The sequence below is a fragment of the Spermophilus citellus genome, assembly GCF_964194105.1.
Source record: "Spermophilus citellus genome assembly, contig: SCAFFOLD_233, whole genome shotgun sequence".
In the NCBI taxonomy this organism is placed as follows: Eukaryota; Metazoa; Chordata; class Mammalia; order Rodentia; family Sciuridae; genus Spermophilus; species Spermophilus citellus.
The window spans coordinates 92,821-116,025 of NW_027673143.1; positions in this window are offsets into that span (position 1 = coordinate 92,821).

The window sequence follows — 23,205 nt, forward strand, 5'->3', positions numbered from 1 at the left end:
AGGAATCAGTTGCTCCAAGTCTCTATCTTAAATATTACTGTGGTAGTCTGTTTAAATTTTAGTCCTTTAAAAGATACATATTGTTACCTCAATGTGATTTTTAATTTTTTTTTAGTTGTATATATACACGATGCCTTTATTTTATTTATCTTTATGCAGTTCTAAGGATTGAACCCAGTTACTTATATGTGCAAGGCAAGTGCTATGCCACTGAGTCACAACCCCAGCCTCTCATTGTGATTTTAATTTGCATTTTCCTATTGGCTGATTATGATGTTGAGCATATTTTCATGTGCTTATTTGCCATTCCTTTGAAAAGTATCAAATCTTGTATGTTATTATTTATTAGGGTATTTGATTTTCTTATTAAGTTTTAAGAGTTCTTTATATATTCTAGATACAAATTCTTTATTAGATTTATGATATTTTGTCCCAGTCTGACGTGTTTTACATTCCACTAGCAGTGTCTTCTAAAGAACAGATGTTCTTAATTTTGATGAAATTCAATTTATGAATTGTTCTTTAATGCACTTTTGTATCATATCTAAGAACTTTTTGCCTAACCCCAAGTCACAGAAGTTAGCTCCTGTTTCCTTGAGAAAGTTTATTGTTTTCAGTTTTACACTTAAGTATATGACCCATTTTGAGTTAATTTCTGTATGTGGTGCAAGTCAGGGGTCAAAATTCATAAGATTTTGTATATGGGTATTCCAGCACCATTTGTTAAAAATGAACATTGTCTCTATGCTGAATTGCCTTTGTACCATTGCCAAAAATCCATTTTTTGTGTACATGGGTCTATTTTGGCCTCTATTTTGTATCATGATCTACTTGTTTATCTTTATATCAGTACCATATTGTCTGAATTACTTTATCTTTGTAATAGTGTTTTTATTCCAGATTTTTTCTTTTGCAAAGTTTTTTGGACTGCTCTGGGTCCTTTGTATATGCATTAGAAGTTTATAATCTTCTTACCTGTTTATACAAAACAGCCTGCTGGGATTCTGAGATATTGAATCTATGAATCAAATTTTTAGAGGAGACCCTGGCCATAAAAAAAAAATAGAAGAGGCTCTGGCCATAAAAAAAAATTAATTGGCTCACAGAAGAGCCAATCTGGGTTTACCAGTGGCCTCTTACAGGGGAAAAGTTAAAATAGCCCACATACTAGTTGAGGAACTACTTCAGGCTGGTCATTTAGAGCCCCTACACTAAGCTCTTGGAACACACCCATCTGTGTAATTAGGAAAAAGTCTGGTAACTGGAGATTATTACAAGACCTAAGATTTATTAATTGTGTTATACAGCCCATGGGAGCATTAAAATCTGGGCTTCCTTCTTCTACAGCTATTCTTTTAGATTATTATTTGATAATAATAGATCTGAAAGATTCCTTCTTCTCTATACCCTTTCACCCAGATGACTGTAAAGAAATTGCCTTTAGTGTCCCAGCAATTAATTTTAAAGAACCAGTTAAAAGGTATTGCTGGAAAGTGTTGCCTCAGGGAATGTGTAACAGTCCAACCCTATATCAAAATGTTGTGACACAGGCTATCACGCCTGTGCATATATTATTCATTTTATGAAAGACATACTTTTAGCTCATGATAATCCAGATGTACCTTTAAACTTTTTGCCCAATAAGGGATGTCACTCACAGCAATGTGTTTGTTCATTGCACCTCCAAAGGTGTTAAAGACATCTCCTTTTCAATATCTAGGTCATGTGATTAGAGGACATATAATCAGTCCTCAAAACTTACAAATGAGAAAGGTCAATCTCTTGTAGAATGAGATCATTTATCTATTAAGCTACAATTACAAAAGCTAAAAGGGGAGATAGGACTAGGACTCCCCAAAATAACCTCAATCATGCTCTGTTTTTTAATTTTTTTTTACGTTGTGACTCAGAAAGACACACTGCAGCCGAGTGACATGTCTTCCACAGCAACAGGCCCTTTAAGCCGAGTTTGATGGAAGGACTTGCAGACTGGCCAATGGAGAGGACCAGATCCAAATATCATGTGGGGCAGAGGTCATGCTTGTATTTTCCCAGAAAGTGCTTTTCATCATATTTGGGTTCCTGAACCTGCCATCAGGCATGGAGGACCTAGAATCAAGATTCAAACAACTGAAGAGTGACCCAGAGATGCCAGACCTAACTCTCTCCAACAAGAGGAACTCTCAAAAGAAGAGAGGAAGAAAGATGGCCCTGAGAGACCCAATGGTGAGGCCACCCTCATGGAAAGACCTGAAGAATTTGACACTTCAGGCAAACAAATGATTAGACAGCAAGAAAAAGTTAAATCTCCAACTATGATGCTCGCTTCAGTAATAGCTCTATTGAGCCATCAGGTAAAAGGGAATCAGGGAGATACTTACTGGACATATTTTTCAGATCCAGCTCTAGTACACCTAGCAGTGTTGACTAGAGAATCCATCACAGTGTTTGCTAATGACTCATTCATGATGGAGGATTTACAGACACCCCTCTTACTCTCAACCATGTGACTGGATTTAATTATTCTGGCTATACTGCCCAACTACTCTAGTGTTGGTCCCACAATAAATATGCTGGCTGTCCAAAAGTGTATTTGGGGAAAAGACATCAGTTGGGGAACCAACTAATTATACTGGTCCTGGAGACTAAAAGCCTTAGATAAGATCAGTTATTAAAATGCAAATTTCTCATAACCAGTCATCTCAGCAGAACATCCACGAATACCTCCTTCTACTAAAAATTTGGCAATAGAAATTGGCACCTTTCCTAAGTGGATGGAATGTATAAATACTTTTCCAGTACACCATAAGGTGTGTAGAAATGGTGGGTATGTTTTGGAATGGTCTCCTAAAATTGACAATAGGCAGTTATGCAAGGGTAATGCCATGAATCCTGGAGGATTTGTTAGTAGCATCCTGACCTTCAGCGAGGGTGGCATTCAGAAAGATGTTTGGCGCTTAATTGCTGCCTCAGAATTCTTACATTTTGCTGACAAATCTTTACCAGACTTGTAGGCAAGAACTGCAACAGGAAGGTTCTTGCTATGTCTTATGGGCCTCAGTTCAATCTCCTTATGTTTTAATTACAGGAAATGTAAAAGTTAAAAGGGAAGATGATAGATATTTGTTACATGTAGTAAATGTAATTTAGTTAATTGTTTCACCAGAAATAATAGAGAAAAAGGAACATTGAAACTTCATCAGCCCTCTTTCGTCTTAGTACCAGGAAATATTTCAGAGCCATGGCAGGCTGATGCTGGTTTTCAAGTCTTACAAGAAATACATGTCCAGCTAGTGAGACCTAAATGTGCTCTTGGACTTATAATAGTGGGGGTTTTTCCCTTGGTTTCTTTTATTGCTTCCATGGTCACAGCTTTGGTGGCCATATCTAAAATATTTAACATGCAAATTTTCTTAATAATTTGCCTCAGAATACTTCCAAGGCTCTTCACAATCAAATAAATGTTGATGAAATGATTGAGACCAAGCTAAATGCCATAGGGGCTGCTGTCATGAATATAGATAATGAACTTTCCACTTTGAAATTCAAGGAAAGACTTAAATGCCATGCTAGCTATAAGTATGTGTGTGTTATTGCTGGCAAATGCAATGCTTCTTAATGGTATTTGGAGAAGGTTCAAAACCATATGTTGGGTATTTGACAGAATAATGATAACAGCTTGGATCTTTTAGAGCTGCATCATTAGATTCAAGATATACAAAAAAGTAAGATTGATTTTTCAGATCCTACTTCTTTAGCTGATCAAATACTTGAAGAATTAAACAGCTTTAACCCTGGAAACATTCTTAATCACTCTGCATGGTATATCCTTGTATTGTTCTCATTGCTACTAATTCTCTTTTGTGTTGTAATTGTAGGATATTGTGCCCCCAGAAGAAGAAATCTGGGACTCTAAATAATGACCCATCACCTGATTTTTCAAAGAAAGAAGGACGGATATGTGGGAACCCCCTCTGAGTGACCCATGCCTTCCTGTCCTGAAGCAGGAGGCTCTGACCAGTCACTATACTTGTGGTGACTTGGGCATTGTCCCAGCTCAGATAGAGAGGAAGGTCTTCAGATGTAGGCATTACCCATGAGGGTTGACTTACTCTCATGTGCCCCTTGTAACCCTGCCCCCTCTGGCCTTTTTTGAATAGAACTTTCTAAGAACAAGAGTCCTCCAATAAAAGCTCTCTTCTGAATGTGGTCACTTTCTCACCAGGCTCTTGTGACTTTCTCTTGGACTCCCTTTTGGGGAGCCCGAGGTTAAGAGTGTAGAAGCAGTCCTGAAGCTTTTGTAAAGGTAAAGTATGTCTGTGTTTTATTTAGTGTCCCTGTAAATTCACATGAGTGACCTTAAATTTAGCTGACTGTGCAGGTCAGGGGCGGCAATTTACCTGACCTGCATGGGCAGCATTTTTTAACTGGTGTTCAGAGAGATTACACACACACACACACACACACACACACACACACACACACACACATGGCTTATGTTTTTCAAGAGTAAAAGCAAAAACCAAAAATTGCCCTGGGATGACTAGATATCCACAAGAAGAAAAAATGTATTTGCATACATACCTCACATAATATACAAAAGTAAAATTTTTAAAAATAATCAAAGGACTTTGTGTAATAGCTAGAAGCATAAAACTTACAAAAAAACAGTTTAGGAAATTTTGGTTACTTTGGGTGTGGTGATGGCTATTTAATATTTTGTATTTATTTTAATCACGACACTCAATTAGAATAATCCCCGTTTAAAAGTGGTATGATTTCATGTCAAAATAAACCTTAATGTTACGTGTAACTGAAATTCACTAATAAAAAATAAAATTGAAAAATGAACAAAGGCACTGGAGATGTAGCTCAGGGGTAAAGCACCCCTGAGTTCAATTTTTAGTACCAACAAATAATTATTAAAGGAACAAAGACATTTCTGAATGTAATAGGCTTAATCTTGTCTCTGTTGACATTTCTGTGAGTTCAGTGAAAATGAGAACCATTTTAATGATAATTCATAATTTGTTAAAACATTTGCCCACCAAATTATAAGATTTCTCTTTTTTGTGACTCAACAATACATTCATAAATACATGAAGAAGCCACAAGTATATAGCTGTTAGTTTGGGGTCAGAAGTTAATTAGTCAATATTATTTGCTTGACAGCCCTTCAGCTAATATGATTCCACACAATACTCCAGAGTAATAATCTTTACTCTTGAGAAATTTCAATTTTATTTAAGTCTATAGATTAAGACAGATGGATGTCCAGGTTTGACTTATACAAGATAAATGTGGTTGGAATTTTTCAGATAGAAGTCCCCATTGGGAACAGTGAAATTTCAAATAGTATATATGGAAGCCTAGATGAAGTCGATAGTTACAAAAAGAAATATAGTGACTAAATTATAAATATATTTTTCTTTTCCCTTCACAATTTATTATGCCACATCATAAACCTCATATCTAAAATCCTGTAGATACTTTCTAAATATATGGCATTGTAAGCAGTATCTTTTGGCATATGCCCATAATCTCAGCAGTTTGGGAGGCTGAGGCAGGAGGATCACATGTTCAAAGCCAGACTTAGCAATTGGTCTCTAAGTAAAATTTTAAAAGGGCTGGGAGTGTTGCTCAGTGGTTAAGCTCCCCTGGGTTCAATCCCTTGTACCAAAAAGAAACAAGAATATAGTCTTTTCTAAGAATCTATTGTCCAATGCAGGGTCAAGAGGTTTACATGTTTTCTGCTAAGAATCTTCTAGTTCCAATTCTCATATTTACACTTTTCTTTCATTTAAAATTAATTGTGTAAAGTGTGAGATAGTGTTTGAGAATGTGTTCCAAGTTTTAGATGGATAGTTGTTCCAAATGATTTGAAAACATTTTCCTATAACATCTTTGCATTCTCCTTGAAAAATAATTGACCATAAATATAAGGATGTATTTCTAAGTTCTATTCCATTTACTTATTTCTTTTTGCAGTAATGAGTTTGAATCTAGAAACACTCTACCACTGAGATTTATCCCCAGTTCATTATTTCTTTGGTTTTGAGACAAGATCTTGCTATGTTCTCAAGGATGACCTCAAAGTGTCAATTCTCCTGCCTCAGTCACCTGAGTTGCAGGTACTATAGGCATCCACAACCATGCCTGGCAATATTATTCCATTTAATCATTTTGTATGTATGACTAAGTACTGATTACAGTAACATTTTAAAAATATCTTTGATGAAGATGTACTAAATATACATAATAAAGAGTGTTTGCATGGTATTTTAACACATATGCAACATCCACTGATGAAATCCCATTCTCATTTCCCACCTCCACTCTTTAACCTTTAAAACTCACCAACCTAAATTCAGATTTAGCTTCCCCACATGAGGGATAGCATGCAGTGTTTGTAGTTCTGTGTCTGGTTTTATTTCATTTTACCACGCTACCCACCAATTTCACCCAACTGGTGGCAGGTGGCAGGATTTGATTTTTTGCATGTATGCCTACATATATGCCATATTTTCTTTTTCCATCTGTCCCAGAATTCCTAGTTGATTCCATATCTTTTCAATTGGGATGTGCCTCAATAAACATGGGCATCCAGGTATCAGATGTGGGCTTCATTGTTTTTCATTACATACCCCCAGGTGGGATTCCTGAATCACAATGTAATTCTATTTTAGTAGTATTTAGTGGAGATACAGAAGACTTAGCCAAAGCCTTCATGTTCTTGGCAAACATTTGACCATTAGACTGCATCACAGTGCCTTATTATTATTATCATCATCATCATCATCATCATCATGAGAGAGTGTTACGTTAAGTTTTCTATCCTGAAAGCAAATTCAGGATCCTCCTACTGTGGTCTCCCAAGTTGCCTGCTTTACAGGTATTTATCACCATTCCTGGCCTTCAGCATATTTCTTTTTTATTGGAGACAGGGTTTTGCATTGTTTGACCCTGAACTTGCACAAGCTGGCCTTAAACTTATAATCATCCTCCTTTAGCTTCTTAAATATATGGGATTAATTGTGTGCCATGATCCCAGTTATTGTTAGCTTTTTGAGTAATATGCTCAGTTTTTTTGTATCAGTTACCCAATTTACTTGCACACACCATGTATAAGTGTTGATTTTTCTCCACATCGGTGGTTGCCACTTTTCTAAGTTATCCATTTTGACTGGGATGAGATGATACCTCATGTATTTTTTTTTCTTGAGGTGCTGGGGACTGAACATAGGGCCTTGTGGATGCAAGGCAAGCACTCTACCAACTGAGGTATTTCCCTAGCCGTTTTTATTATATTTTTTATTTTCATTTTCCTGAACACTAATTATATTGAACATTTTTCTTTATGTTTGCTAGAACTTTTTGTTTCTTCTTTTGAATACTGTCTCCTTCATTTGCCCACTTGAATGGCATTACTTAGTTTTTGACTGTTTGTTATGATTTTTTTGTTCTTTCTATATTCTAAATGTGAAGCTTGTATCAAATGCATACTGGGCAAAATTTTCTTTCAATTTATAGGGATTCCACTTTTGTTTCTTTGCTTGTAAATCAGGTTTTTAGCTTAATGTCATTTATATTTTTGTTTTTTATGATTTTGAAATTATTTCCAAAACATTTGTTGTCCTTACCAGAGTCTTAAATTGCTTTCCCTTGTTCATTTTATAGTTTCACAGTGAGGTCTTTTACCTCTTTTGAATTGATTTTGAACAGGGTGAGAAATAGGGATCCAGTTTCTTTGAGTACTGAAACTTTATACACAGCTTTAAAATTGGGATGTGTGAGTCTTCCAATTTTGTTCTTTATATTTTTCTTGAAAAAAAAGTGTATTTGGTATTTGAGGTTGACTGACCTTTCATATTCACTTTAGGCTTACCATTACATCTTTTTTTCAAAAATGGCATGTGGGAATTTTGGTAAGGTTTACATTGGTATGTAAATCAACTTGCATTTTCCATTTCAGCAACATTAAATCTTATCAATAAATAGTTGATGCCCACTTAATCTTTTAAACATTTTCTATAATATTTTCTGCTTATAAGACATATTTGTTTGCAATTTTTTTGCTATGTATTTAATGTTTGATACTACCGTAAATGGATTTTTTTGAAGTACTTTTGCTCTGAATATTTATTGTTCAGCTACAAAAACTGTATTCATTGATTGGTGCTGTATCCTGCACAAATGCTGAACTTTTTTATTTAAATAGTTCTTTCATAGAGACCTTAGGATTTAATTCACACAAAGCCATCTATCTGTTTTTACAGTTAGATACAGTTTGATAGTTTTACTTCACATTTCTAATATGGAGTTTTGTTGTTGTTGTTGGGTACCAGGGATTGAACTCAGGGGCCCTTGATTCCAGAGCCACATCCTCAGCCCTATTTTGTATTTTATTTATAGACAGGGTCTCTCTGAGCTGCTCAGTGCCTTGCTTTTGGTGAGGCTGGCTTTGAACACAGGATCCTCCTGCCTCAGCCTCCCAAGTCACTGGGATGCAGGTGTGCTCCAACCATACTCAGCTCTGATATGGATGTTTTTATTGTGTTTTTTGCTGTTTCAATCTCTTATTAAGTCTTTTTAAGTTTTCTATGTTTAAGTTGGTTTTGATGGATGTTTTATAGGAATTTGTTCACATTCAGTTGTTCATAATATACCCTTAAAATTCTCTAAATTTTTTGTGGAGTCAGTTTGAAGGTCTCACTTTTATTTTTGATATTTATTAATTTGAGTACTCTCTCTTTTCCCTGGTTAATTGAACAATCAATTTTGTAAATCTTCTGAACAATTAAGTTTGTTTTCTTAATTCTTTTGTCTATTTGTTTTATTCTTACTCTATTCTTTATTAAAATGTATCCTCTGTGCAATTTGATTACAGCTTGCTTCTCTTTGTCTAGTTACTGTGTAAATTTATGTTTTTGTTTGGGCAGTTTTTTTTTTTTTAATAATGTAGGCCTTTGTGGTTATGAATTTTCTTCTGATGGCTACTTTAGCTGCATCTCATCAGTTTTGGCATATTTGCTTTCATTTTTATGTTGGATTTTCCTTTTTATACACCTAAACTCTTTTCTATTTTTTCTTTTTCTTCTTCCTAAAGAGTACACTGTCTAATTGCTACATGTTTGCAAATATTTAAGTTTTCTGTTTTTTTTTAACTTAATTTCATTGTAGTTACAAAAGATACTTGTCCTGATTTCAGTGCTTTTAAATTTATTGACATTTTTATGGCTTTAAAATGGCAAGTTCTGCATTATGTTTCCTACACACTGGAGTAAAATTGTATTCTACTCTTTGGGGCAGAATATTCTATATAGTCGTCTAGACCTAGTGTAGTTATATTACTGTTCAAGTTGTTTTGTTTTACATGGACTTTTTGCTAGACATTCCATTCATTCTTGAAAATGAGATATCACAAATTATTCAACCCTTTGTGTAGAAATTTTTCTTCTTTTAATCCTGATAGTTTTCACTTCATGTATTTTGGTACACTGTTTTTTGACAGGTATACATTTATAACTTAGCTTGTGAGACTGTCCACTCTATTGATATGTATTATATATTTTAATTCTTATCATAGATATGCATTTATGTTATATATAATTTAATATATGTAATTACAAGTATATATAATGTTCTTGCCTCTATATAACAATTTCTGATAAAGCTGATTTTGTCTGACGTGTGCATAGCCCTCCAGCTGTTTTATTTGTTGTTTTTTTTATTTGTTTTTTTTCTTGTACTGGGGGTTTTACCCAGGAGAACTTTACCACTGAGACCTATCTCCAGCCACTTTTATGTTTTATTTTGAGGTAGGGCCTCACTAAGTTGCAATGAGCCACCCATGAATTACTTGGGAGCATTCTCTCAGTATGGAGCTGTGGAGATTTAGATTTAACCTTGGGAACTATTGCAGCTCCCCCAAACACATTAAATTGCCCAAGGCACATGACCTCTAAAAGTTGCTAGGTGATATTCATTGGCTGTGACTAAGTTTAAAACTAGCCACTGCAGATTTGTGTCCTTTGTTTCAGATTGTACAGGGAGATACTTCTCTCCCTTCTCATCAACTATTAGCAGAAGAAAGGATTTCCATAACAAAGGTTGAATCTGCCATGAAGACTGCACAGCTTACTAGAATTAATCCACAAAAGCCTATATATTGATTAACATTTTCCAGTGTTCATACTCCTACAGGAGAAATGTGGCAATAATTGGGAATTATTGAGTGGCCTTGCCTACCTGATTCTCCTCAAAATTCATGGACTCCATTCCATGACTTTATTGCTTAGTTAGTTATTAAAGGAAGAACATGAGTTTTGCAGATAGTTGGGTCATAGATTAATATTATTGTTACCCCCTTTTCTACTCAAGAGCATGATTGGCTTTTGACATCTTCTAATACTTGGCAGATAGTTTTTGCTAATTTCCCTGGTCAAATGGAAAGCCATTAAAAAAGCCATGATAAAATTATTCAGTTTCTTCTTCTGACTATATTTATTTTTCCCAAAATTGTATGTGCTTAACCAATAGTTGGAGGACTAACAGTATTTACTGATGAATTGAGTTCAGGAAAACAGGTTTCTATAGCCATGCTTATATGGAGATAATACAGACATCATATAATTCTGCAAAATGAGCAGAACTTCAAGCTCTCATTTGTGCTTTAATTCATTTTGCAAAAGAGACAATAAATATTTATTCTTATAGTTTATATTGCAGTTGGAGTTACAAAAAAATATTGAAACATCAACTACTGGGAACACACCATTGCAAGAGTTATTTAATTTGTTTCAGACCTTACAAAAGACAATTCAAGTGTGTCACCATCCACATTTTATTAGCCATATAAGGGCACATCTAATCTTCCAGGTCCTTTAGCATCAGGTAATGATAAGACTGATAAACTTGTTGCTATTTGTGAATAAATATCTTTATATGATTGTGAATAAGCCTCAAATTCTTTAAATAATCATAATGATTCTACTTTATATGAAAAATTTAATATTCCTGGGGAAAAGTTGTCAAATTGTTCATCAAATCTCACAATGTTTTATACATATTTTATCTTCACGAACTGGGGTTAATCCCATGGTTTATGTCCAAATCAGATATGGCAAATGGATGTAACTCACATCCCTCAATTTGGCAAACAGTGTTAATTAAGTTCATGTTATTGTTGATACTTACTTTAGATTTAGTTTTGCCACTGCCTGTGTAAAAGAAAATACTCAGCATGTTATTTCTCACTGTGTAGCTACTTTTGCTGCATTAGGATGTCTTTTACCAATTGAAATTGATAATACTCCAGCTTATACTAATTTTTCTTTTCAGTAGTTTTGCCATCAGTTTTATATTGATCATAAAACAGATATTTCATAGAAGCCTCAAGGTCCTGCCATTGTAGAATGAGCTCATTTATCTATTAAGCTACAATTATAAAAAAGTGGGGGATAAGCCACCACAAAAGAACCTTAATCATGCTTTGTTTCAATTTTTTAAATTGTGACTCTGAAAGTTACACTGAAGCTGAAAGACACATTTCTTCCACTGCAGCAGGTCCCTTAAGCCATGTTTGGTGGAAATATTTACAAACATAACAACAGAAAAAATAAGATTTAGTTACATGTGGGGTAGAGGTCATGCTTGTGTTTTCCCAGAAGGTGCCTCTCATCCTATTGATGTACCTGAACATACTTTCAGCCATGGAGGAGAGAGAACCAAGGTACAGATTACTGAAGATTGATCCAGAGTTGTCACCCCTGATCCCCAGAAGGAAGAGAAAGCTACAAAGGAAAAACAGTATTAAGAACGACCAGAGAGACCAAATATTGAATCTACCATCACGGAAACAACTGTAGAATTATAATGCTACAACCTGAACAGATGGCTTGACACAAGGAGGAACTAAGTGTGCAGCCACAATGTTTGTGGCCATGTTAGCTCTGTTGAGCTGTCTGGTAAATGGGGTCCAGAGAGAAACCAATTGGACATATTTTCCAGACCCACCTGTGGTACTCCCAGTGGTGTAGATCAGAGAATCTATCCCAGTATTTACCAATGATACTCATGTAATGTGTCGTTTTACAGATAATTCAGATTACACCATCCCTGGGACTGAATTTAATTATACTGGTTACAGTGGACAACTACGAATATTGGTCCCATGATAAGCATGGTGGCTATTTTTTTTGAAGAAAAGACAGCATATTCAATGGTGTAGACCACCCAATCATACTGGCCCTGGGACTCTAAGCAATATATCCAAACAATTACTAAAATGAGACTTTCTCATAACAAGCCAGTCATTGCCACAGAACATCTGCCAATACCTTACTGTCCAAATAATTCTGCAATAGATTTCGGCACCTTTCCTATATGGATAGAGTGTGCAAATGTCTTGCCAGTACAACAAAAAGGTTCTAGAAAGAGTGGATATATTTTAGACTACTCTCCAAGAATTGACAAAAGACAATCACATAAGGATGCCATGATCCCTGAAGGTTTTGTTGGTAATATCCAAACCTTCAGTGAAGGCCTTATCCAAAAAGATGTTTGGAGCTTAATTGCAGCCTCAGATTTCCTATATTACACTGACAGCCCTATGCCTGACTTGTAGGCATTGAGTGTAAAGAGGGTTCCTGGTATGGGCTGCAGGACTGGTTCAATCTCCTTATGCTTTAATTACTGGAAATGTAAGAGTTAATAGAAAGGATGTTATATATCTTGTAGCCTGTAAAACTGAAATTTACCTAATTTCATGACTAAATATAACAGAGGGAAAGGAACATTAATCCTTCACCCATCTTCCTTTGTCTTACTAGCAGTCAACATTTCAGAGCCATGGTATGCTGATGCTGGTGTTCAGGTTTTACAATAGATGCATGCTCAGTTGACCAGACTTAAGGGAACTTTTGGACTCATAATTCTTCCTTATAATTTTTATAATTTTATTTAATTTCATTCATCCCTTCTACAGTTACAGCCTCAGTGGCTGTATCTCAGAATATTCAACAGGCAAATTTCCTTAATGATTTGGCTCAAAATATTTTTAAAGCCCTCAATAATCATAAATATTAACAAAAATATTGAAATTAATTTGAATGCCTTAGAAACTTCTATCATAAATATTGATTAAAGAGCTTTCTCTTGCATGTTTAAGGAAAGGTTTAAATGCCATCTGACTATAAAGCTCTCTGTTACTGTAGCCAAATATAATGCTTCCCAATGGGATTGGGAAAAGATGAAATCATCAAATGGGCATTTGGCATAGTAAATAATAATAGCCTGGATCTTATGGAGTTACATCACAACATCCAGGATATTCAAAAAAGCAAAATTGATCTTATGGTTTGTACCTCTCTAACTGGAAATACTTCACGAATGGAATGGCTTTAATCCTGGAAACATGCTGAAACACTCTGCATGGTGTATTATTGGAATGAGATGTTTGCTACCAGTTCTTTTTTGTATTGTGATAATAGGTTGTCTCTCCCTCAGAACAAGGTTCTGGGAACTTGAAATAATGGCTCATCATTTTCTATTGCAAAGTAAAAAGAGGGAGTATGCAGGGTGCCACCCATGAATTACTTGTGTGTCTTCTCGGTGTGGAGCCATGGAGATTTAGGTCTAACATTGAGAACTATCCTCAGCTCCCCAGAGTACACTGGGTTGCCCAAGGCACATGAACCTATCTCTGTTCTACTAGGGAGACCCCTCTTGTAGCTTTGGAGTTGGGCATAACCCATTGGGAACTGAAAAGCCCAACTCTTCCTTATTTGGCAAAGAACATTCCATGGAAAACCTTTGATATTCCCTGATATAAATAAAGCAAATATGGGCTCCATTTTGCTCTTTTGAGTGTGGAAACTTCATCCCTAAAATCAGCTAGCCCATCCTGCCCCCACTCTTAAAATTACTTTCTGTATCCTGTGGTGTTTTTTTTTCTGCTTTACTGTTCTTAGCTTTTATTTTGCAACCAGACCATTCCACCAAGAGGAACTCTATTTTTACCACCTGCAGTTTTGAATTCATGATCCTTTTGCCTCAGCCTCCAAAGTCACTGGGATTATAGACCTGAACCACTGGGATGGGCTCTTGATTGCTATTTTTATTTAGGACTTTTTATTCTTATCCCATCTTTGTTTTGGAATCTAAAGTGAATCTGATGTAGACAGCAGAATAATTTTGTTTGGTTCTAGGTCTTATACCCAAAGGTGTAACACTGGGCTACATCCTCAGCCACTTTTTAAAATTTTTATATTTTATTTTCAGACAGTGTTACACTACATTGCTGATGCCAGCATCAAACTTGTGATACCCAAGCCTCAGTCTCACAAGTAGCTTAGTGATAGCATTGTGCTACTGTGCCCAGATGATGATAACTTAGGCTCTCCATAAGTCACCGAGTTTGACCTCCAACTTGCAGTCCTCTTACCTCAGCCTCCTGAGTTCTAGAGTCACGGAGGTGTGCGGTACGCCCAACTTGATCAATATACATTCTAAAATTGGAACAAATTGGATCAATTTGCAGAAAAAAGTAATAGTAATGAACAAAATGCTTCTTCTATGTTGCCACTTGTTTTCTACCTACATGTTTTTGGAACATCAATTTTCCCATTATTGCCTATTAATGATTCATTTTTCTTGTGTACAATTTTCATTTTATTTTCTTCTATTGGCACATATTTTAGTTTTTCCTTAGTGATTTTTCTGGGAGCTCTAACCTCTTACATTTATTGACAATCAATTTTTATTAATGCCAAATTAGTTTCAATTGTATTGAATAGTTTTGCTAATCTTAGAGATATGTCCCTCTGTCCTAGTTTTTACCTTTGTCATAGACTATAACTTCATGCATTGTGTGTCTTCTATGGCTTGGATATCATTTGTCCCCAAACAAGCTTATGTTTTGGACACTTGATCATCATTATGGTAGCACTGAGGCAGGGGAACCTTTCGAATGTGCTGTCTACTTGGCATTAATTCAGTCATTGGGGACACCACCCTGAGGAGGAATGGACACTAGTCTCTTTTAAATGAGTTTTTGAGATAATAAGTTGTTATAAAAAATTAAGACTGCCCCTCTCTGCTCTGTGGCTTGTATTGGTCCATATGATTTTTCCTCTTCCATTTGTCCCCACTCTGATGACAGCCACCATGCTGGAGTAGAGCAAAGTCGGTACTCCACAGAAGCCAGGTGCATGGCACCCCTTTATCTTGGACTCTCAGACACTAAAATTTTGACCTAAATGACTTTTTAATCATAAACTACTCAGCCTTAGGGGCCTGATAAAAATTAAAAATAGAGTCTTGTAGTCATTCAGCATCAATATTTGGTTCTAAGTGTTATTTTTGTGTTCTAAATGTTCTAAGTGTTATTTTTGAACATTTTATAAAAAATTTTAAATTTTATTTTTTTTAAATACAAAACAGTGGAATTCATTGCAATTCTTATTATACATATAGAGTACAATTTTTTACACTTATATTTTTAAAACTAATAGAAGAGTGTTAGAAACTAAATACTCCATGGTACTGGCTATATTTAGCTATCATATTGAGCTACTGAGCTACGTCTACCATTATTTCTCATTGTTTTATGTGGACTCAAGATTCTGTCTTTTTTCATTTCCTTTAACTTTAATGCCTCTATTGGCATTTCTTGAAGAGTTGTTTTCTCACCACAAAACTTTCCTTGTACAAATCTTCCTTTATCTTTTGAAGCACAGTTTAGCAAGGTATAAAATTATTGATGGTTAATAAACTAGTTTCTTCATGTCCTCCCACTGCCTTCTAGCTTCTTGGATTCTCTAGGGAAACCCACTAATGCTATCTTGTTCCTGAACAACAGTTTCTCTCTTACCATGCACAAGATTGCCTCTTGGTATTTATTTTACAACAATCCAACTCTCATAGTTCCTCTTATCCGTGGTTTGTCTTTCTGTAAGCTGTAGAAAATTCCGGATTGAGCAACTCATGAATTTTATGGTGCCAAGTGTTCTGATAGCATGATGCAATCTCACCCTATCACACCCTAGACATCCAGGGCATAAGCCTCTGCCTTCTCCAGAAGTTTCCCAGTTGATATACTGTTCTTGTAATACCGTCCTGTTAGTGGAGAGTTGCCATCTTTGTTTGGAGACTGACTGTCATGATAGTGCTCCATTTGTGTAGAAGAGAACATCTCTCCAATTACTCATGCACCAAATTCTGCTTGTGTCCATGTTGCATTGTTAGCACCTTGGACCTTAAGAATAGGAAAGGCAACAGAATACAACAGACACTAGTATGGCAATATGTAAATCAGTGGATGTGTAACTGATGTGATTCTGCAATCTGAATACGGGGTAAAAATGGGAGTTCATAACCCACTTGAATGAAGGTGTTAAATATGATATATCAAGAACTATGTAATGTTTTGAACAACCAACAATAAACATTTAAAAAAATACAAAAAAGGATAGAAAACACACCTTGATCCTCTTCTAATGGAAAACATGATTTCCCATGAGACTATGATCCACGAAGTTGAGATGTGTTTAAAATGATTAGGACGAACCTCTTTCACAAATAACCTCAAGAGAAAAAACCAGTGACTAAAAAGTCAATTCTACTTCATTGTTTTGCTAAAATGTCCACCAGGAAGGAAGTTGAACTTCATTTCCATAGTGTATGGCTGTATGCCAAAGGATCCTTAAGAATGGCTCAAGTGTAACCAAGGCAGTCCAGTGCATGCCTAACTCCAAGGATGGAACCTGATTTCATCTGACAATGCAAGGTAACCCCCCACCCCACAATGCCACCATGATCTGAGGGATGAGGTATCAGTCCCTGGGCATAATGAGGAGCCAGTGGAAGCCTTTGTTCTTGCCCAAAGGAAAATGCTATAGTTACCATCCATAGAAGAATGTAAGCCTCATTCTCCTACCATGTAATGCATGCAGAAGCACATATTTCTCGTGATTTGGGGCTAACATTTCCCAACTGCCACTGATTACTAGGCTGTGAGAGTTTGAAAGCTTCTTAGAAGGAATTTCAGTTGTCAATTCTGCTCATTATCCTTATTTATTTATTTTTGGCACTAGGAATTGAACCCAGGGCTGCTTAACCACTGAACCACATCCACAGCCCCTCCTGTTTTTTAAATATATATATTTTAGAGAAAGGATCTCACTTGGTTGCTTAGTCCTGACTAAGTTTCTTAGGCTGACTTTGAACTCATGACCCTCCTACCTCAGCCTCCCAAGTTGCTGGGATCACGGGCATGCAACACTCTGCCTGGATCAGTTAATATTTTTTATTGATGAAAATAATTATTGCTTTTGATGATAAGGGTTGAAGTCAAGAAGTCAGAGAGAAGTTGTTTTTCTTTTGTTTTGCCCCCCACCAGTTTAAGCAAGAGCCAGTAAGGGTCTGTACCAGTGCTGAATGAGAAGAGAGTTACAGAAACACTTCCATGTGAAGTTGATTGCAAGAAATAGAATGGATAGTTGGCCAAGGAAAAGGAGTCAAAGGCCACTTCAAAGTCCTTGGTGACAAAGTGTGAGAACCTAGGAAAAAAAACATGTTTGTGGGAGGAGAAAAATGAAGATTGAGTCCAGAAGTACAGGTGTCTTGCAGTTTTCATTCAGCATATGTGGGTGACTTGATCCAGGCCAGCAATCCCCAAAGGATTGAAAAGTGCATCAGTTTATGTATACAGTTTGCAGACAGCCTGCTCACCTCTTCCAATAATTTAAATAATCTCTGGATTACGAGTACAATTTGCTACAGGGCTGGGGCTCAGGCTCAGTGGAAAGAGTGCTTGCCTAGCACTTCTGAAGGACTGAGTTTGATCCTCAGTAACACATGAAAATAAAAAGAAAAAAGGTGTTTTGTCCATCTTCAGCTAAAAATATTTTTTAAAAAACTGATAAAAAGTAACCACTATGTAAGTAGCCATTATACCATTGTCATTAATTTGGAGAAAGTCTGTACATTTACTTGGTACATGTGCAAATCATTTTTCAATCCTTCCCATCAACCAGGGTTTGAAACCTTGGGTGCAGAATCCATGCATATGGCCAGAGGTATTTCCAATCCCTGGAGAACACCCAGGGCAGGTTGTCTGGAAAAGGCTTTGAAATATATTGTTGGAATTCCAATAACATCTGGACCAGAGAGAGAGGCAAGTAGAGGGTCAGAGATGACACCTGGGAAATCAGGGGTTGACAGGCAGAGCCGTGAGTGTTGGGATGGCAAAGAACACAGGTAGAACCTCTGGGGACACAGGGGTGTGGGAAGATGTTGAAACAGGGAAACACTGAATGCTTGGGGAAGCAGATGGAGAAAAAAAGATGTCACCATTAATAAAATAAAAAATGGGGCCAGAATAGATTTAGAAGCTAAGGAAGTCTTGACCTTCAAACTCCTCCTCCATTCCAGAATATTGTATTCCCCTTTGTGAGCAGAATGCACAGGGGAATTTTTTGTTTTTGTTTTTGTGTTTGTTTTAGAAAACTGGTAATAGTGTTCACTGGTTTTGAAAGATGATTTTTGGCCCTTGAATAAGGTTTTCTCGAGTTTCTGGTCACACAGTATTGGTCTCTACTTTTTTTCCATTTTCAATGAATATCTAACACCTGGCCTACCAGTGGATACTAAATTTTTTAAGCCAGTGACTGTGTTTTAGAAATTATTAGGGAACTCTATGGGGTGATACATAATTGGTTCTCAAAGATGCAGCTCATCCCTGCCTTGATCTGTTTGTCTGTCTGTCTATTTATCTATCTATCTAGCTATTTATTTTCAGTGTGCTGAGGGCCATTACCAAGTAGGAATGATGCATCAAAATTTCCTTGCCAGCGTACCCCATATTAAATGGACTTGCCTTGGAAATTTGCTGTGACCTTGCATGTGTGTTTGAGAAAGGTGACCCTGCTCAATGACCAGGGTGGATCCAGGATTAGGGTGTATCCTGCAGTTTGAGGAAGTATCCCGCTTCTTGGGTTAAGGGCATTCCCAGTTTAAGACCTTGGGTTTTAGGGAAGTTCGATGTTGAGGATTATTGCTGCTGGAAATAGGGTGTTCCTGCAACCTGAGCTCCCTTTGAGTTCTCGTGAGATTCAGAGAGTATTTTTGGGAAGAAAGCCTCGTGGAGTAGGTGAATTGGGTGGCAGCAGAACTGGGATTGCCCGAGAACGTGTGTGGAGGCCGGTGTGAGTTCGGGAATAAAGAATCGCTGTTTGAATCTACGAAGCTGTGTGGTGGCTCGTGATTCTGTTCCCAGCCAAGACATTGCCATTTGGTGGCCCGTACAGGGAACATCTGAAGAGAAGGTAAGTGAAATTGCTCGCCCCTGAGAATGGGTGACCATTTCAAAAACCAATGTGTTCTTGTTGTGATTTATTTTGTTTTTATTTCAAGTTGCCTGTTCATAGAACTTTCTCAGGCAAACTGGGGAAAATGGTTGACTCAAGGTTTGAAGTTGTTCGCCACCAAGGAAGAGAAATTGTTAGAGGAAGGAGGCACCCCAGTAAGACCAAGAACAATTAGCGTATATGTTGATACAGTACAAAAATGTAGCCCATGACTTTTTAGAGACGAGTTATTAAGTATATCAATGGGACCATCATGGTATCCTGTAGAAGGATTTTTCTTAAACAAGAAAGAGATGGCTAGTTCTGTTTACTACATTTGTCTAAGATCTTGGTTTTTACAGACATCTGATTAATTTACAAAGCTAAAGTGTTGAAATATCAACTACTAAATATAAAATCAAGTACTCTTTACTTATTAAGTTCCATAAGGTAATATATTTAAACATTATGTGTGTTTTCATAAATTGGTAAATGGAAAAAAAAAGTTTAATATTGCTTTGGTCTGTGTCTTTGCTGAAACAAGGTTACTAAGTCTTAAGATTCTATCATGTGTAATTTATATACAAAGAGTATAAGAAGTTTTAGTTGGGTTTCAATTACAATATTATAGTACCTTAAAAAACATGAAATTATTTCATCTTATTAAAGTGGAGTAATTTGTCTAAATCAGAAATTTTATAAGGGTTGTTTCAGAATGTGAATTTATAAAAAGGGTTAATGGTTAAAAAAGATATATAAAGATTCAAGATGTGGAAATATATTTTAATATAAAAGGTTAAAGGAAAAAGAAATGTTTCCAGTTGAGATAATCTCTGTGTGGTAAAGTAAAAAGTTGTAAAATGCCATTTAAAAAGATTTTGAGGAAACTAGACTTAATTTAAAAGCTTGAGAAAGGAAGAAAGAAGAGAAAGATATTTTTACATGGCAGATTGAGACAAAGCTTCTTAATGGAGAAAAAAAAAAGCCTTTGGTTGAAGGGCAGCCATGTAAACTAACATTTAAGCAATTTAAACAGAATCTAAGCCTCGTTTAAAAGAGTAAAGCTGTAGGTGGTGAAAAAGTACATTTAAAAGTATAGTATAGATGATAATTGGAAGGCTTTAAAAGGTTAAATTGAAGGTGGTCGAGATACCTTCATGGCGGAAAAAAGATTGCTTTACTCATCAAACTATTAAAATGTACTTATTAAACCAAAAAGAGGGAGATGAGATAATCTTTGTGTGGTAAAGTAAAAAGTTGTAAAATGTCTAAATAAGTTGCAAAAGGCTTTAAAAGGTTAAATTGAAGGTGGTTAAGATGCCTTCATGATGGCAAAAAAAAAAAACCATGAAAATGGGAAGATAATAAGAAAAGATTTAGATAAAGAAGATTAAAAATTTGAAGTGGAAAACTTTAAAAACAGAAGTACAGAAAGGTAAAAAAAGAGAGAAGATGTAGAAAGATAAAAAAGATATAGGAAGATAAAAAAGATGTAGAAAGACAAGAATTTTAAACCCACAAAATAGGAAACAAAAGAAAACTAGGAGAGAAAAAAGGCAACTAAGGGTAAATATAAAAACCTTAGAAGAAAACTAGAAGATAGAAATAAGATAGAAAATGATTGAAAATGTCAAGTAAAGGTATTTCAGATAGAAAATGTAAGAGGCTCAGACAACTATGGTTTAAAACCACATCAAAAAATTAAAAGGACTAAAGTAATTCTAAAAACTAAGGCAGAATGCTTTTGAATGACTTAAATTTAAAAGGATCTTATAGGGGTATATATCCCTCAAAGATAAAATAACCCTTTTTACTCTAAACTTTCTAATTTTGGGTTCATTCAGGACTTAGTGCTGCGGAAAGACATATGTACCCGAAAAATGTACATAAGCCTAAGGTACTTTGGAAAGATATTCTAACAGGACAATGGAAAGGTCCTGATCCAGTTATTGTCTGGACTCGGGGTTCCGTTTGTGTGTGTTTCCACAGGGAGAACAGCAGCCGATTTGGATTCCAGAGAGATTAACTAAAGCAATTTCTACAGAAGAAAAAGATGATTTGACTCAAATCCATAACAGCTGATATCCAGAGCTCCAGCTTGGCTATTCTTACATCTGCGACAGTGATTAACCACGGTGCTTTTTTTAATATCTATTTTATTATTGCATTTTTCCCACATTGTAAAGTTCTATTTTATTTTTTTTTGAGCTCATACAAACCTAGGTTAGTGTTTTTCTGATCAGTTTTATTTTTTGACTGTGTTTTATTTTTTGACTAGAGTTTTTAAACATTGCAATGGAGATTTCACCTAGGTAAAACTACAAGGCCTTTATTGTCTTATGTGTTGTATGTTGTGTGCACATTTCTGTTTTGTGTTGTATGTCTGTATGAGTGTATGTCCATATTTCATATATGAGGAGCGCTCATAAAAAAATGGATCCGAATTTTTTTTTATTCACGTGATTTAAATGGTTTAATTTAATTTAGGTAAACAGCTGTTAAGGATTGTTTTTAAAGGTGGTTAACAGATCTGTTTGCTTACTAATTTAAATTAGGTAAACAGCTGTTAAGGATTGTTTTTTAAGGAGGTTAACAGATCTGTTTGTTTACTTTCACCTTTCCTTTTCATTATATTTAATAATTCTGTTCAGGATAATGTCTCTTTAGCGTCATTGCCAGAATTCCCATCTCCATCCCAGTGCCGGTGAAGACTAAGATAAAACCAAACTACAGCTTCTACGATAGCTATCACAGTAAACTGTATAAACTGATGCATCAATGAATATAACTCAACAAGTAATGCTCAATCAAGGACTCGATTTACTTTGGGAGGAAATGGACATATTGATAGACTCCTCCGATTTGAACTGCCTGCAGAACTTGCCTGGACTATATATCAGTTGCATGCATTGTGAAATATCGTCTGATGCAGCAAATTATGGTACTGCTGGCATATCTTTGCTGATGGTGTCACCAGTGATGCAATTTCCTTGCCAGCGCATCCCATGTTAATTGTGGTAATCCTGGCATATCTTTGCTGATGGTGTCACCAGTGACAAAATTTTTCCAAAGAAGCCGTCAATTGGCTTGGTGTCGTGGCATTTCTGTATCTTCCTCCCTTCTACTAGTGATGGTCTAAAATTTGGGGGCCAACAGAGGTGAGGCAAAGAACCTCACCCCCCCACTGGCACCAAGGCTAAATTTGGGGGCCAACAGAGGTGAGGCAAGAACCTCACCCCCCCCACTGGTGCATAGACCTATCCACAAGCATGGCTGAATGCTGGACCGGTAGTCAGTGACGGGTTGATCTGATTGCAGTGGATTCAACCTAAGACAGGAGGCTGATGCCTAAAGGTCAGTTTTCCCATGACGGGTAAGAACCATATGTTGAATTGGACAACCTACCAGGCACGGTCCTTAAGCCACATTGCTTGTTGTTTAATTAATCAGAAGGGGGGAGATGCTGAGGGCCATTACCAAGTAGGAATGACGCATAGAAATTTTCTTGCCAGCGTACCCCATATTAAATGGACTTGCCTTGGAAATTTGCTGTGACCTTGCATGTGTGTTTGAGAAAGGTGACCCTGCTCAATGACCAGGGTGGATCCAGGATTAGGGTGTATCCTGAAGTTTGAGGAAGTATCCCGCTCCTTGGGTTAAGGGCGTTCCCAGTTTAAGACCTTGGGTTTTAGGGAAGTTCGATGTTGAGGATTATTGCTGCTGGAAATAGGGCATTTCTGCTACCTGAGCTCTCTTTGAGTTCTTGTGAGATTCAGAGAGTATTTTTGGGAAGAAAGCCTCGTGGAGTAGGTGAATTGGGTGGCAGCAGAACTGGGATTGCCCGAGAATGTGTGTGGAG